Source organism: Labrus mixtus, chromosome 8 (genome assembly GCF_963584025.1).
Source record: "Labrus mixtus chromosome 8, fLabMix1.1, whole genome shotgun sequence".
In the NCBI taxonomy this organism is placed as follows: domain Eukaryota; kingdom Metazoa; phylum Chordata; class Actinopteri; order Labriformes; family Labridae; genus Labrus; species Labrus mixtus.
Window position 1 is genome coordinate 11,255,364 of NC_083619.1, and position 16,546 is coordinate 11,271,909.

Sequence of the window (16,546 nt, forward strand, 5' to 3'; positions counted from 1 at the left end):
CAACAGACAGCAAACTGATTGACCGAGCGTAGCCTGGAATAAATCCAACATTTCAGATCCTCTGATGTTTTCAGGGCATTCACGCAGGCAGATAAAAACATCTTGATTCAGCAGAAAGGAAAGTCTCTGCATCAGTCAGATAGGGACTTGGTCACAGTGGGTGTGGGCCGCAGATTTCAGATTGGGTCAGAGAAGCCTCAAGCAACTCGCTCCACAGACTCCTCTCCTGCTGGACATCAATCTTCACAGCTGCTGTCAAAGTAAAGAGCAGATTTGATTTCTCCACTGAACAGAACTCAACCCTTGACCTCCCTCCCCTCAAAGCCCTGACAGCCCCAAATTGTTGCTATGGTTACCAAAAAGCGGGTGGTAGAAGAAGTTGCTGCCCTGCAGGATGCTGAGTCGCTGTGAACATTAAAGGAATGGATATAAATGTCTTTAAGCCCCCTCCACTGTAATTGAATATAGTAAAGAAACCGGCCCTGTCAATAAATTACATGTTTACTTCTGGCCTTGAACAAGGTGACTCTGTGTTATACATCCTCACTGCGCAGACAGATGCTCTGAGATCCTGCTTACAAACACAGTCATGTCTCAGCACTCTCAGTCGTGTTTGTGTGTGTGTGTGTGTGTGTGTGTGTGTGTGTGTGCGCGTGCGTATGTGCAGTAATGTGTACTGTATGTGTACGTACACATGTTCAAGTGTGTGTTGACTTGGTGCCAGTGGGTTTCCTCGTGCCAGCACCACAGCCTGGTGAGGTAGAGCAGCATGTTGGCTGCACAGCTGCGCACGGGCAGCTCCCATTGGTTGGGGTTAACGAGGTAGAGAACACATCTGCATTGGAGCGGACACGGTTGAGTGAGGCCGTCGTTGAGGCTGTCATGCGCTCTCTCCGTCTGACTTGCCTGCGTGTGTTTTTTGTGTCAGCAAGAGGTGCTTGACAGCGGGTTTATTTTTGCGACAACAAGGGTATCCATATGCATTGGAAAGGAGAGTATAATTTATATTAGTGCAAGATTATGTGCTTTAGTCTAGCAAAATATGTAATGTATTTGTGTGCATACAGTATCAGTTAGCTAAGTCATTACACCCATTTGTAATACAGTTGGTTGAAAAAGTCCTGATGAAATCAAAATAGATGTTTATCTTTCTTTTATTAAACACAGAGCCACACCCATCCAAGGCAGTAAACTCGAGCTGACAGTGTAAAGCAGTACAGTACTCATTCCTTCAGCCCTTCTTCCACCTGCAGGCTGTGGCTAGAGGGTCAAGATATTATCTATCTTAACAGTCCTCAGAATCCTGCATGTAAAACAAATCTTTGGGGAGTTTTGAGGGAGTCAAATGAATAACAAAAGGCAGAGATGAATGGTTTCTCTCACTACTCTGCTCCTGATTGTGGTCTCAAAGATAATATATGAATTTGGCATTAACGAGTCAAAATGTCTGATGTAAAATAAGCATATTTGGCTCTCCAAAGGAAAGCAGGATCCAGTGACGGGGGGATCTCCTGCATATATGCACGTGAGTCCCCATTTTAAGTTATGTAAGACTCAGTCAGTGGAACAAAAACATGATCATAAATGATGCAATGGTGGCCTACATACTGAAGTGAAAGAGTGTGTCTTTGACACTCATAATTTGGAGGATTGCTCTCGTAGTGATCAGAGGACGCTGCAGAGCAGTACACTCATATTAGGAAGTGTTTTAAAGGGTTCAGATGATCAGATGATAATGATGATTTAAAAGCAGGATACTGCAGTGCACTGTATTTTCTCTTAATTTTTCATTTACAAGTCTCAATTCAACATAACCTCCTAAGGAAAGTGTTACTCCTTGAATTGGAAGTGCATCTGTTTTTCTTTTGAATCTTTGAATCTTGTCTCTTTTGAATCCCTGAGTTCAGAGTTTTGGACATTACTATGTGGAAGGATCACTATTAGGAGTCTACTGGGCCCTGTGGTAACGACTACAGAGGCATATACAGCCCCCCTAATGATGCTCAAGGTGGGGGCCAAGGACCCCCAGAATTTTCTTTCACTTATTAGTAGCTTTATTCATTGTTAGCTATATGTGGATTGATTTTTGATTTTAACTGAATTGCCATAGTCCAATGTTGTGTCCCTGCCGCTGTTTCAAAATAAACATCATACTTATCTTACATTTGATTAAATATGGTTATGGAGTAGCTGGTTTAACTCTAATAGGGAACATCATTTAAGAAACAAACAGAAAGCCGCATGAAATACGATGTCAAATATCAATTGAGCTAATAAACTCAAAAGGGAAATATCTGCTAGAAATAAATCAACTCAGTATTGTTTCTTTTTCTCTTGCATACTTATGCATTCCTTATTTAACCAATGGAGTCTCCCCCTGCTGGCCACCAAAAAGGGCTGCACGTTTCAGGCACTTAAGATACCAGAGGCTACACTTATTCAAGGTCAATGACACACCTTTATTGTACTATTACTTCAAGGTGCTACATCCACTCTAGAAGTGAAGGTGTTTTATTGTAAAGATTCCTGTCCTGAACACAGTTCAGAAGCTGTATTACAGCATCAAAAGAGGACTGAATGGCGTACAGTGAAAGAGTTCATGCTTGCTTATGCATGATCAGTCCCTGGCCTTACTACGGTCTGCTGCCGAGTGTGAATGTGAGCGTACTCAATCATGCATAAATATGTCTTTGTGCTTAATTGTGTTGCAGCGCACAGTAGTATCTATCTAGGACAGTAGCATGTAGTGATTGTTGTTTACACAGCCTATTTACATTAGAAAGCCCCGTAACAATGGACAGTCTCACCGTGTAGATGCGATAGCCGGGGGTTTTAACGGTGAAGCCCGTCCTCCTTATTGTGTTGCCTCACCTAGGGAATGTAGAATTAAGAGATTAGCTAACTAGAGGGGGGTAGAAGAAGACGAAAAAGCCTGCATGGCACTGTTTGATTTAGAAAAGAAAAGACAGTGGTGATTGTTTGAGCAAGCGTGCATTGGATTTATTGTGTCTATTTGGGGATAATGACTGAAACCATATGTACACAGGACCTGATGAATGTAAACAGGCCTTGATCAAAAGCAAGTGTCTCCCTTTCTCCTGCTGTTTCTCAGATTGGTGTCTGTGTGTGGACGAGTCTATGAACCGAAGCGTGTGTAGAGGGAGACAGACAGAGAGAGATAGTAGCAAGATGAGAGGAGAAGACAGAGAAAGAGAGGGCAAACATATTCGTCTCTACCTTGGACTCAGTGGCTGAGTCACTGCAGATGGAGGGCATTTTTCATGCTGCATTGCTGCACAGTTCTCTTTACTGCGTTATTTTTTATGACACTCCTCCCCAAGGATGTCGGCGTCTTAAGGAGGCCCCTGACTGTGATTAATATAACAGGCAGCCTATTACCTACTGACATTTGAGTCCTTCTCCTACACCACTACATCTGCCACATTCTCCACAGGGCGGGTTACGGCGACGGCCGCAACGCACGACATGCGACAGTACAAGCGGAGGGATCGCAGAGTATTCAAGCCGCCATCTGGCTCTTGCTGTATCTATTTTTCATTTTACTCTCATTGTCGTCTTTCTTCTGTCACTCACTGCTTCCCTCTGATCCTGTTTCTCGTCACACACATGTAGCACTCTCTAAATCTGGCGTCATTCCTCGTATACCTGCCACCGTTTCCGTTTCAAGTACATACCGCACTTGGCCGGCCATCTTACGTTTCATTAAATCCAGCTACCCGTCTTCAAACATCCCTTGTTTGTGCTGGGAAAGTTTCTGCTGTAATTATGGAGAGGATTCAATGTTTATTAGGATCTGGTTTTTGTGTTCTGAAGCGATGTATCGCAGTAACGTGAACCCCCGGTGGAACAAATCAAAACTGGGTCAAAGCCTCAAAATATCAGAAGAGGAGCCTTATTATCATTTCTGTGTATTGTGGAGCTTCATATCGTGCCAGAGAAAAACTCTCTTAACAAAAGGTTGGCACATTTAGGATGGAGATGAGGATACAATGGGAGGAGGGGGAAGCCCACAATCCAGATGTCAGAGAAGCAGGCGATGTTATGTGTTTGTCGAAAGCAGCCTCCAGCTTCTAAATAGCCCATAGTCAGCTTCTCTATGATGATCAAAGCTGTAAAATCTGGGCCCTGCTTGAGTTAAACTCCCAAATCTCTGCTGGATGTCTTGGGGCAGCCCCTCACACATTGAAAAGCCTACCTGTGTGTGTCAGTATGCCTCCACGGCACCTTTCTTGTGTGCTTGTGTCATGTAAAGTATGTGTGGGTGGTTAAATATATATGTCAGTAAGACACCGAGAGTGTGTGCAGCAGCTACACCCATCTGTCTGCACGTGCACAGGAGAGTGATGGTGCGAGATGTGTATGTAGGAGTGCCTGTCAGGTCTGTGAACGGGAGGTCTGAAGGCATTTGAAAGCATTGACGGAGAATCAAATGCTCCCTGGCTTCCTCCTCCTCCCTCGCCTCAACTCCCCGTCTGGAGCTCCACTTTTCTGAAGCGCTCCGAAATATACCCATCTCAGCTCGTCATTTATCTAGGACTGATTCTTAACATCTTTTTTTTTTTCCTTAAGAAGAGTGTATGTGGTTAGCTCGAAATGGGAAAATTTGACTTGTTTACAAAGCTTGTTCACCTGTTTCAAGAATGTTAGTGATAGAAGTATGGCAGACTGCTACTTTAATGCAGAGATAGTCACAAATATTCTAAAATTGTGGCAGTTTTTATGGGAAACACGAGAAGTAATCTCCATACTACTGACTTTTTTATACTGCTGAGAGTCCTGGGAAGGTTTAACCACGGGACTCTATATTTCTACTGGGGGACTTCAACTTCAACTTGGGCAATGATGGCTCGCTGGAAGGAGTTGATTTGGGGCACGAGCCATCCTTTTCAAAACAGTGGTGTTATGTTATTGGACTACTATGATTCACTTTGTTATTGTATCACCAGATCCACAGCTGTATGCCTTTGACACTTGAGAGGGGGGTGAAGAGAGGAGCTTAGCTGTCAACTGATCATCAGCTGGTGGTGACTTGGATCAGGTGCCTACTGGATTGACCTGTCAAACCGTAACATGTAGCAAGGGTGATCTTGCAGAGGCCCCTGTTGACGAGGTCTTCCACTCCCAATTCCTGAAAAAAATCCTATTGCAACCCAGGGGAGCTTGGGGACAGGGAGTCTGAGTGGGCCATGTTCAAATCTGTTGAAGGGGATGCCTGGAGTTGTGGCCAGAGATCCATTGGTGCCTCTTTTGGACACCAGCAGTGAAGGAAGCTGTTAGACTCAAGAAGGGGGCCTTTTGGGCTTGGTTAGCTCAGGGGTGTCTGGAAGCAGCAGACAGGTAGGTGCCTGCTAGGAGGGCTGCAGTTTCTGTGGTTGCAGAAGCAAGACTTGAGACTGGGAAGAGTTCATGAAAGGCTATGGAGGAAGAGGTGACAATTCAGATGGGAACCTTGGATTGGCTCAGGCTGTTTTCTGCAGGGATAGGAGAACTGCTGATCCAGACTTGCGATAACTTTGGATGGAGGAAAGAGCTCCTGAACCCAACCAACACATCCTCAATTAAGGATTCAGAGTCTGCAGATCCGAGGGAAGCCTTACAAATTCTCTTGCAGGGATTGATGGAGCTCCTCAGTGGCAGGGTGGCAGGGTGCCAGATGAAAATGAGATGCTCCCTGCAATGCCGAAAGCTTTCTCTGGATGTTGTTGTGTAGTCTTGGCTGATACAGGGGTATTGAGGCAATATGTGGTACCAGGGCTTTAGTTTCAAGTCATCCGGTTTTTGTGTTATAGAGTGTGAGCTGTGTCTGCATCCTTGGCACAAAGGCAAACACGTTCCCGGTTCATATTAGCCTCCTTCACCAATGGTCATGTCATTTATTCTGATCGAGATTTTCATGAACAGGATAGCACCAGTTCACATAAACTGCTTCTACCTTCATAACATTAAACAACTGTAAGTCTGATTTTTGTCAGTTTCGGGTCTCTATTGTCAGAATGGCCATTTTTCCCCTTTCCAGCAGTGTAAGAGTTGACCATTTTTGGGGCTCATTTATGAAAATGGAGAGGCATAGCTGAATGAACTGGTTCCCTCCTGTCCTGCATTTACTCTCTTCACTTTTCTCTCTTCTCTTCAGTGTCCCTGCAAAGAGCATTGGGAAAACCCATTTCTCTCTTCTCATTTGACACTCGAGTGTGTGTCTTGGGATTTTATGCACTGAGATGTGCAGAGCAACACATGCCTAGAGCAACGCACTAAAAAACACCCTCAGACACGCGGAGGCACACACATCTATACATATACACAAACACACCCCCTCTATGCAGTGGTTAAGTACAATGATTGTGTTTTGGCTCCATTTTCTTCAGAGTGGTGACAAGTCTTTTTTTCCACTCACATGGTTGAAATGAAATCCAATTATATCTGTAATGGCTCTCCAACTCTTCCTCTGCTTTGAAGGAGTCAGCTTGCTTGAGTCACCACTGTTGGACCCAAATGCGCTCAGAAAATCAGCGATGCGCAATGGTGCAAATGTGCAACAGAGCCAGATGCAGTGTGAGAGTATGTGCCTTCAATATCTATGTGTGGTTCACAGCTCCTTTTTAGACAGCTGATGTTAAAAAATGAGTGAACTCTAGTCAAACTTTGTCACCCTTCTTAGTGTGTCACATGTTTCGACAATGGCTGTCGTCTATTTGCATATTTTAATTAAATAGCTGGAATTCAGAATTAATCGCTTCCTAAATTTATGGGGTAATTATATGGTGTTTGTCCTTGACTCGTCAGTGTCACCCACCAATGAATAAATTTATCATAGTCTTGTGACGGGAGACAAAGTTACGCTGACACCTGCAAACTTTGTTTCCTCCACTTACCCCTCAATTACCCTCTTTTACTTTCTTTTCTGACACAATAAATCACATCCTGTCACCAAGTCTTTGTCACCAAATCTCTGTGAAAATAGGATCACAGTGGTATGTGGGTGGAAAGGGCGCGTACAATACTTGTGTGTTTGTGTGTGTGTGTGTGTGTGTTTGTGTGTGTGTGTGTGTGTGTGTGTGTGTTTGTGCTGGGACTTCTATATATTTGCATTTGCGAAAATAAAGGGCCTCTTTCAAAAACTGGGCATGGCCAAAAAGTTGTGCGTTTCCGTGGTAACCTGAAGAAGCTTCTGTTTGCTCAGATTGGAGGAAGACAGACAGATGATTAACCTGTTGTTAGCACTGCGCCCTGCACATGCCATACTAATGTATGTAGATCAAGAGCCATGGACTAACTGCTGTATGTGATGGGTTGTCAAATTGAACATGCTGACATGACATAGTTCATGTTGCAACATTAGAAATCTACAGTATCTATGGCCCATTGACAATGGACAATCAATTTGTCTTACTAATATATAATTCATTGTGCGTTAACTTGGATTTAGTGTTAATGTTGTTATTACTCAATGTTCTGTGTTTACAACCATTATAACTGTCCTCAGTGATATATACCGGTAATAAAAAAAATCCTCAATCCTCAATCACAACCTGCCTTCTCATCTTATAAGATCAGTCAATGGCCTCTTGTACTGTACAGTACACCTTACTGCCATAACCTCAGTCACTATTAAAGCAGCTCAGGTACATTTATAATCTCATGGCCCCCCAGCCCCTCCTTTGAACCCTTTCTTTAACTCGGTTAGCTCTGAATTTTTACAGTGTTGTTTTGGAATTATGCATGTCTGTTCATCTAGTGTCATCAAACAGTATGTGCACTGAATAGAGAATCAAAAAAAAGATGCAAATGGCTTGTGATTGCCAAATTTCTACGACAGACAATAATCAAGATGTTCAGACCCCAAAATAACTGGCAGTAGATATCTGTGCACAATCCTGTGAGCCAAATAGTGTACAGATGCAATGTAACCATTGTGTTAGTGCTTCTAATTAAGAATGCGAGTTCAGCAGATGGATGTAAATCCATTGCCCGTTCCCTCACAAAATACAAACTGGCACCTGCCATTGTCCATCTGCTTTATTTCCTGTTCTTCTGATACAATGTCACTTTCTAATGAACTGTCACACCCCCAGTCTGAGTTGCAGCTATGAGCAACCCTCCTCTGCTCTGTTTGGATCATTTTAACCGCCTGAAAAGACATCTGAGTGGACCTTTTTGACTGTAGCTAAAAGCAATGATGCACTCCAGAAAACAGCTGCATGAACTGCAATTATATGTGCTTTAAATGATTTGTTTTATTGTCACATTTTCTCCAAGCGAACTATTTTCTTAAGTTAAGTTAAGTTATAACTATTAGAGATCACGAAGAAGTCCATGGTTAGTTAGAAAACACAGTCATCATTTTGAAATTTAAATTAAGAAAATATGATAAAAGACTTTTCCCCCATGCACCCAAACAGAAAACAAAGCAGAGGTGTTTTAATGCCAGCTGAGCTGCACCAGGGAGCCAATGGTCTGCTTATGTCTTAGTTTTAAGAGCAAGATTTTCTCCAGACCTCTGTGACCGTGATAAAACAGCTGCTCTGGCAACACGGGATTAATGAGCTGCTGTTGTGGTTTTCATTCTAAGCCAAGTCACAACAGCGGCAGCGAGATTCAAGACACAGAGGCTCAGCAAAGCTAAATGACTGTCACAATAATGGACACAGTCGATGAGCATCAGGGCTGCATGTGTTTTACAGTAATATGGCTGCGTAAAGCCTCCAATGTTCCTTATTTCATCCTGCTGTTTAAAAAGACACATCCGATCAAGAGGCTTTGAAGTCAATGAAATAGAAAAGGGAATAAATCGATTTTTTTATTTTCATTGCTATAAAAACAACACAAGACAGTTTAGCAGCTCTTAGTCAGTGACAGAACAGATGAAACACAGAAACATGAATTAAACAACATAAAAAGCACAACAATCACATCTTTATTGTGGGAAGTTGTTTAAATCTGCATTGATTGATTTTTGTTGGTCACTTGGGAACCGTAAAAAAAAGATCACAAACTCAAGATTGAAAGGTGGAATGATGAAGGTGTTAACTATCAGCTGCCTTGTTACCCATCCAGCGGACACAGAGAACATTACAAATCAGTTTTGAGTTTTGTTTTTGTCCACTCGACAAATATTTTGTCTGCTTTTCAATCTTTGCTCCAATTTATCCATCAATCAGTCGTCCAGATGTTCTCAAGATCCAGATTATGCCTGAGTACTATTTTCACTTACGTCATAAGAGATTGGCAAAATACATTTTTATAATTCAAATTCAAATTAAATTAAACTGGAATGGATGTTAAACTTAATTCAGCCTCTGTGGAGATATCCATTTCTACAGTCAGAAAAACTGTCCTGCTCACAAATATGAGTGTGCAGTTTTCAAGGAGTATGAGATTAATAAGAAGTAGCTCTAGGGGGCTGTTTAAAGAAGACTCAGGGAATCATATATTTAACATATGACCTCTGGAAAATACATCCCTGTTTGAAAGGTCTTCTTAATGTGTTTAATTAAAAGGATGTTGAAGTTAAGAACATCGGACCCCTGCAGTCAGACATAGCTGGTGTTGTTTTGTGTTTGGTGCTGGGCATACAAGGGGTTAAACAGAACTTTTTTAAATTTAATGTCAAGACCATAGACTGTAAATTTGAATGAAATTTAGTGGATGAAGCCTGAGTGACGTCACCCATCTGTTACTGCAGGGGGCTTTGGAGTCACATCGATGGCCGTCTTCATTCTGGCAATTCTGTCTCAGCCTAACTTTCAGTCAACCTCTCGACAGGCTATAAGAGCTGTAGCTAAGGCGGATTTCTGAGCCTCTTGATGAACCGTTACACCGTGACCGCCTGTCAATCAGGTCAGCTACGCGCCTAACTGTGAACATCCTACATCCAATGGTCCAAGTTAATTTGCTGTTTACACAACTTGAGCATTGGGTGTGACAATGACAACTGCACTGGATGGAAAATAGGAATGACATTTGCACATGGAAAGCAACAATTGACCACAACCAAAAACCCCATTATAAACAACCAGAATTTTTTATTTATTTGATGTCAACAATCGTTACCTGCGTTGTTTTCCACCCTGTTGACCAGTGAAATATGACATCAAGTAAGCCCGCCCAGAGTTGAGTCCAACTCAGAGTTGAGCCACCACATGATTGTTTTTTTTTTAATTATTTGACGGTGCCACACATTTGAATAAACATCTTATGACTTTGAGCCTGAACAACCGTCTTATCTCTCCCAATAAAAACACGAGTGCATTATTTTACCAGAGGTTCCCCGCTCCTTGTTCCCTGAGGACTGCTGGTGTCTGAGTACATTATGATTATCCATTCAGCAAGGAAATGAACAGGCCTGGGATGAGCCTGGTAAAAGAAGAGGAACCTGTCTGCAGCCGAGGCAGTCGGAGTCAAGGGTCACATGTCATTTATCGATGTCAGGCTTCCTTTTCTGAATGCTAATAGCTAACACGCTGCTAGGACAATACGATTAGATTTGATTAAAACAGTCCATTAGCATAGAAGTTAGTGGAGGCTGAGTGACATTCGGGGGGGGGGGGGGGGGGGGGGGGTGGACAGAACAACTAACTGGACAGATAAATCAGTGGTCAAGTCCTTACCTACAGGTACTGTTGGGGGAACCATGTGTGTCCAACAAGCATGTTGAAGTACAAGTTGTGTCGTGATCCCAAAGCTGATACTCTCTCTGTCACTGCAGGAGCTAGTTATTGATCAGGCCTCAGTCCAAGATTTAAGCAGGGGGGGTCACCAGTTAGGAATTGCTCCTCAGGGAGATGACTAATCATTCGATGAGATTTCTGACTGCGCTAATCTCCCGTTTGAATGGAGATTAACCGCCATGTGGGGTGATGACTCTCCCCTTTGTCTTTTTTTTTTGTCTGGATGGGGATCTGCTCGGCCTTATCTTATCTCTGTGCCTCATTTCTCCAGGGCAGTTCCTCGTTGTTATCAACATGGCTCCATCTACATGGAAATCAAAGCCTTTGCAGAAGTGGAATACGATTAGAGAGGGGGAGGGAAAAAAAAAAAAAGCCTAATCTTTCTCACCCCCGCCTCCCTCGATTCATGCTAATAATTCACAGCACAAACCTGCGAGGAGTAGAGAGACTCAACAACAACAACACACGCTGCCTGTTGTGGTGGATGGATGAACAAGGTGGCACAGCAGCAATGTGTTCTTGTGTAACTGAAATATGTCATCTGCGAGGTTTCTTTTTGTCAGCGGGCCTCGAAAATGAGGATTAACTCTCGCTTCGCAGGACCCAGCTGCCTGACACTGACCTCCTTTGTTTTTTTAATGACCAAAGAGTAGATGCTTGTGTGCAACTGTGTGTATATGTTTATGTGTGTGTGTGCGAATGTGTAGCAGGGGTGGCCGCTCAAAGGAGGGCGGGTTACTAAGGGGGGATTTAGAACCACCACAGCAGCCTCACTACGCTGTAAACAAAAGTACATGGTGCTTTACAGTGTGTGTGTGTGTGTGTGTGTGTGTGTGTGTGTGTGTGTGTGAGTGTGTGTGTGTGTGTGTGTGTGTGAATGTATAACATCCCGCTGCTGGTGACACCAGACAAAAAGAGGAAGACTGAGTCCATCTGTAGCGGCGGGATTAAGCTGTGCTCAAGCCAAGAGCTACATGTCAATCAACTGCTAAGTGTGTGTGTGTGTGTGTACTTATTGTGTATGTGTGTCACATACTGTACACCCACATACACAAACAGCTCTTGGCTGGCGGTGGGGGGGACCCCAACACTGTTGTTTTCATTTGTAATCTTCGGTATGGAGGGGAGCCAGTGATGCATCAATCACACTCACACTGAAAAACAACACAAAAAATGAAAAGACAAAGTTGTTTTAAAGTGTGTGTGTGTGTGCATGTTCGAGTGTGTGTGAACTCATTTTGCACCAAAGCATGAATCAGATATGAGTGACATCTTCAGAGTCGAGCGTGAAAAAGGCTTTGACAAAAAACAATTGTTGACATTAAAGATTCAACAACAAAAAAAAAAAGATGCTGTCTTTTATCTACTGGAATGTCCCAGACTGTGTTTTGAAGACTCCCACACATGGGTCACCACCCCCACCCACACCCACACTCACCCTCCCTGTCTCTTTGAGCAGCTTGTTGTCGGGCTGTGGGGACCCCCAACTGTTCCCCCATAATGCAACAGCACTTCTGCATGGCACCCTGTGGCCACCAGCTCTGAAGCCTGGCTGCAGCCAAGCACAAAGGTCAAGGCCTGTGTACAGTAGGGGTGTGAGGATGTGGGTCTGTGGGAGGAAGGGGGTGACCTGGATGTAGTAGCCCCCCACATGCAGGTTGGGGGTCATTATGCCCCCACGTGCCGGTGTATTAGTGATTGAAGCCGACTTGCTCCCATACACCTTTCACCCCGGCTTGAGGGGGAAAATTGAAATCAATACGGCCGATGATGAGGGGACGGGAGTGGGACAGGGGTGAGGGAGGAGTGGAGGGGGGCTTGACGGATGGCTGGTTAAAGGGGGGTCGATCAATTACCCTGATGGATTGCTTTTTGGGGATTTCAGAAAGGAGATGGATCTCTGGCTCCTTAAAGACTGATATCCTTCACTTACATCTTTGTTGTTGAGAAAAGTGGCAACTGGTCCCTCCTCCTCTTCCTCCTCCTCTCTCTCTCCATCCTTTATTTTTCGAAAATGTTTAATCCTCTTCGTCCCCTCCCCCCTCCCTCCCTCCCTCCTCCTCCTCCTCCTCCTCACATTCTCCCTCTAACGGATCACCCCTCTCTTCTTTCTCTCTCTCGATTATTCTCTGTGCATTTTTAATTTTTCTCTTTCTGTCACCGGGGGCCCACTTTTCCCCGCCCACTCTCCTCGTTTTTTTTCGCCCGAGTCTGAGAATAGTGGAGCCAAGAAATAGTTAATCTTTCCGGCTGCTGCTATGATTGGCCGCTGTGTGCAGCCTTCAGCCTCCTTGAATGAGAAACAGGGGTAACCAGGCAACTTCAGAGCCGGAGAGGAGAGAGAGAAAAGAAGATAGAGCGTTACAGGATCTTAAAATTATGGAAGAATTTTTGTAAAGAAAAAAAAAGCAAGGCAATGTGATTTCACCTTGTGTGTCCGGGAAATGGAATTAACAAATGGATTTTCTTGAACGCTCTCTCTCTCTCTCTCTTCCTCTCCCTCTCTCTCTCTCCCTCTCTCTCAATGGGGGGAACAGATAGAGCGCTCAAATGAAGGGGACACAGATGTGGATTAAAACGCTTAAATGGGACACTCCAGAGACGCACGCGCTCAGAAAAGGTGAGTGACACCTCTGTTGTCGGCTTGTCTATTAACGGGAGTGTTTAAAACTGTGAAAGTGAGGAGCTGAATCCGGATGAGAGGCGGCTCAACGACATGTCAGGATTTATGGAGAGGATGCGTTGGCCGCTGAATGGAAATGGGCTGCGGAACAGTCCGTTTTGGATCGAGGGACAGTTACCTATATGAGAAAAGGAAGATATAAGATCGGAAATGAGCTCATCAATGGTGGATTTGAATGTGGAGTCCTTTAAAGAGTAAACGCCGGTCGCCTGTCAAATAACCTGCTGTCCCACATTCAATTGCGCACAAATTGGTCACGGACATTCCGATTTTTCAAATGATTTCGATACCTGATTTAGATTTTTATGATCTGCGGTTTGAAAAATGCCACCAAAGGACACAAGTGTCAGGGAAAAAAGCGTTTTCATCAACGTCTGCACCCCCCTCCCTCTCCAAATATTCAAATGAAGCGCTGTCCTGCTGCAACGGCAATAAGTCATCTTCAAACCACTGTGTGTTAACGCGCTCCGACGCGCAGTGAATGAGTGAGTGATGCCGCATATGTCGGTAAATGTATTGATTTCAGTAGAAAAACGCTTAGAAAATGCTCAGTAGGCTGTGTTGGGGGGGGGGGGGGGGGGGGGGGGGGGGGGGGGGGGAGTACCTGTGGATGGATGTGTGTGAGTGTATGTGTGTGTGTGTGTTTGCTGGATGGGAGCGCACAGCGCTGCGCAGCAGCACCGGTGTCACCGGCAGCGCTAAGCGAAAGTCTGCCTCATACCGGAGCAAAGGCCCGGAGAGGAGAAGCTCCTCTGGACTTAAGTCACGTCCAAGGGTCATAGTGGGGCTCAAACAATCCTATTGATTGTGGAAGCGTCCAGGCAAAGAGGGAGCTGAGGGGGGCGTTCAAACTGCGTCAGTGCGTGCAGTTGCGCCCATTTTTCTATTTAACCGATGAGATTGATGGATGTCACGCGCCAATGATGCTCTTAAACGCATCGACTTCTCTTGGATTAAACTTTATATAGCTCGTCATGGCTTTCCATCAGGATCTATGAACGGTGACAATCTTCTTATTCTTCTTAAAAATAATATTAATATTCCTCTAGTTCTATTAAAGGGGCTAATAGAGGGGTATTGAACCCATTCATTTTCCATAATTTTAACCTTTCAACAGTCAAACCCCCTTTGGGTAAAGCTGAACATGAGCCAACAAGACCAGCTCAGATGCTCAATTCCTTGCTGGACCATATGTCCATCATGATGTCCTGTGTTTTCTGCTTGAGTGCTGATGTAAGAGCAGACCTACATGGAAAATGGCCTTGACTGTGGCCTTTGACAAGCAGAAACAAAGCAGTGAGATGCTCTAAAACAAGCTTCCGGGGAAGACAAGAAGCTAACATCTCTTTCACTGAAATGACCACATGTGATGTTTACTTTGCGGGCCTGGCGGGACATTAGCAAAGATCTGCGTTGTTGACATTGGTGCCAAAGTTCATCGGCGACTTCTGCCAATCGTCCAAACTGCCTTTGGTAATCTCCTTACAGCGGATGTTCTGCAACGGATCCTAAGCTGCACTCACTGGCTCGATTGTAGGACACATGTGTTGCACACGCACACACATACACATTCGCACAGTACTATTTCCAGTTGTCATCCCAGGACAGTTCTTTGCAGCCCAGTGTGAGTTGTGGGGCTTAAGATGGAGCTGAACAGAAACACTCGAGAGCATTAACGTCTCCAGTATGGGCTTCTTTGTTGGGTCCCCCAGTGGAATCAAGACACTTAATTTAGCTCCTGACAGCTAACGCAGCGAGTGGCTATGGGAGCTGTATCTTATCCGATTAAGTCCGTAATGCTTTTTCCCCTTGTGCAATTATTGTAAAATGAGGAAGATGGTAAAGTTATTTCTTTTTCATGTTATCTCAGCACAATTACAACAATGCCAGGACAACATTTTGGCTGCTGGTTATTTTGCACTTCTAAAATCCTTTGGGTTGCTTGCAAGTGTTTCATCCTGTCTTATTGTCTCGCTGAAAGCCTGCTGTATTGTTACGTTTGTTGCTTCTCTTCATATTGCATTACCTTAACTTGAACTCCCTTAAGATTTCCCAAGTGCTCTTAGATAATGGATCTACCGAACAAGGAGGTTACACTCACATTAATCACATTTCAGCGTTAGACACAGGATTGCTGGAGTGGCCTAAATCTTTTATAAAAGTAGTTTTAGTGAGCGTGCGAGATCGCGTCTGAGTTCTCATTTTGCTAGTGGCCTTATCACATCCAGTCTGCTCATTAATGAAGACGTGGCCCCTGGCACAAGCAGGTCAGAGGTGATTGCAGCTGCTTCGCTTGAAAGAGAGCGAGATTGCTCAGATAGTGGTGCATTGTTAGATAATGAATGATGCACAAGCTCTGCCGGGAGTTTAATCAACATGACAGGTGCAGCTGAAGCTGAGAGTACAGCAAGAGGGTTTATGGTGACCAAATGTGTCAGAGGCAAAGACTCAAGCTGTTAAAGTAGAAAAGAAGAGGAACTTTGCACTCTCCCCCTGGGATGTTTAAAGGAATAGTTTCTCTCTCTTTTAATGTTGAGGAACACTTTCATTTGCTTCTCACTGTACAGGGAGTTAAATAACAAAAAGTCCTGTACAAACATAATGTGAAGAAACACAAGTTTGCTAACTTGTCTGGGATATTTATGTGGTCTAGTTACAAAGCAACCTCCAGAGAAAACTTTCCGAGCCTTGCCGTTAGGCAGAAAATTCCCTGATAAAATAGTTACATTTTATAATACAGTTTAGTATTGATTAAATAAATTATTATAAATAACAAATTGGTAAGATTCAGAGGCAGATTTTGTTACCTTTGTACAGAAGCAAGCAAAATGTTTCCACATGTTTCCAGTCTTTATGCTAAGCTACGCAACCTTTTCAGTGCTTCCAGCTAATATTTAGGGTAAAGACATGACAGACATTTTAAACCTCAGCAATGAAGTGAAGAAGAGTTTTTGTTGAACATTTTTTATTTCAGAGCCATTTCAACTTTGAATTTTCAGCCCATTTGTTATCAGGTTAGGACAAGTATAGTCAATGCAACAATATTTTATAAGCACCACTAAAAAAATGAAACAGCATGCGATTATAATACAACAACAGTGTGGTGCTTGTGGAGAGTAATGTTAGCTAAAGCCAAACATGTCAGCTATCAGTGTTTTCCACCAGTAACTCATAT

The 16,546-nt window shown here is 43.8% G+C and overlaps 1 protein-coding gene across 1 annotated transcript in view; it reads left to right on the plus strand.

Annotated features, from left to right (window-relative positions):
* The first annotated feature begins 12,789 nt into the window (after positions 1–12,789).
* LOC132978494 (uncharacterized) overlaps positions 12,790–16,546 on the plus strand; it is a 59,885-nt gene continuing 56,128 nt past the window's right edge. Inside the window, exon 1 of the mRNA XM_061043700.1 lies at positions 12,790–13,308. The gene's annotated coding sequence lies outside the window, so the exon portion shown is untranslated. The remainder of the gene's footprint in view (positions 13,309–16,546) is intronic.